The sequence below is a fragment of the Mus caroli genome, chromosome 9 (genome assembly GCF_900094665.2).
Source record: "Mus caroli chromosome 9, CAROLI_EIJ_v1.1, whole genome shotgun sequence".
NCBI lineage: Eukaryota > Metazoa > Chordata > Mammalia > Rodentia > Muridae > Mus > Mus caroli.
The window spans coordinates 62,373,780-62,374,594 of record NC_034578.1 but is presented as its reverse complement, the minus strand read 5'-3'; the positions used below and the strand labels follow the sequence as shown (position 1 = coordinate 62,374,594).

General features: G+C 44.7%; 1 non-coding gene across 1 annotated transcript; it reads left to right on the top strand.

The window, feature by feature from the left end:
* The first annotated feature begins 341 nt into the window (after nt 1-341).
* LOC115032095 lies at nt 342-457 on the top strand. Its single transcript, XR_003837722.1, has one exon. It is a non-coding gene; the product is annotated as a U5 spliceosomal RNA (small nuclear RNA).
* Nucleotides 458-815: the final 358 nt, after the last annotated feature.

Genomic DNA, 815 nt, shown 5'->3' with positions numbered 1-815 from the left:
ACACAGACCATAAAAATCTGATTCTCAGACTTGAACTACCAGCCAGTTCTGGGCGTCGCCCTCTGGTGGCCCAGCCGGGCACTGCGTGGAGGCACCGCCCCCGCCCATGCCGGCAGGGCGGGGCCGCCATATATTTGCATACCCACAGAACACTGCGCACAATACAAAATCATATCGAAAAATTAATGTGTTGTTCTGGGAATATCTCCGTGAAAGTTAGATTAAATTTATAAAAGAAAAAGAGCGGTTCTGTTTAGCTAGAATAGTTGCGAGTCATGTGGACACCATCACTGTGCTAGGAGTTGTTCTTACCCGAGCCGTGAGTTACAGCATCTAGAAGCATACTCTGGTTTCTCTTCAGATCGTATAAATCTTTCGCCTTTTACTAAAGATTTCCGTGGAGAGGAACAACTCTGAGTCTTAAACCAATTTTTTGAGGCCTTGTTTCGGCAAGGCTACATCTAAAGTGTTTAATAGCAGAACTACTGCGCTTTACTAATAGCATGTGTTTACTCAGTACTTTAACGTAGTTTACTCAGACAAGCGTTGAGATCGAGTTATAGTGGGCAGCTAGTGTGTGTGTTTAAGGGGAGGGAAGTGTGAAAGGAGGGGATGTAAGCCCACCCTGCTTTATATAGCAAGTTCCAGGACATACATAGACTTTGATTAAAAACAAGCTTACCCATTACAAATTAATTACAATTTTACCACAGTTAAAATTCTGCTCAGCACCAGACCAGCATTCTCTTGAAGAGAGGGGCTAAGTCAGACCCAATGAAAGACTCCGTGATGATGGAGAGGGGTGTAGCCGGGTC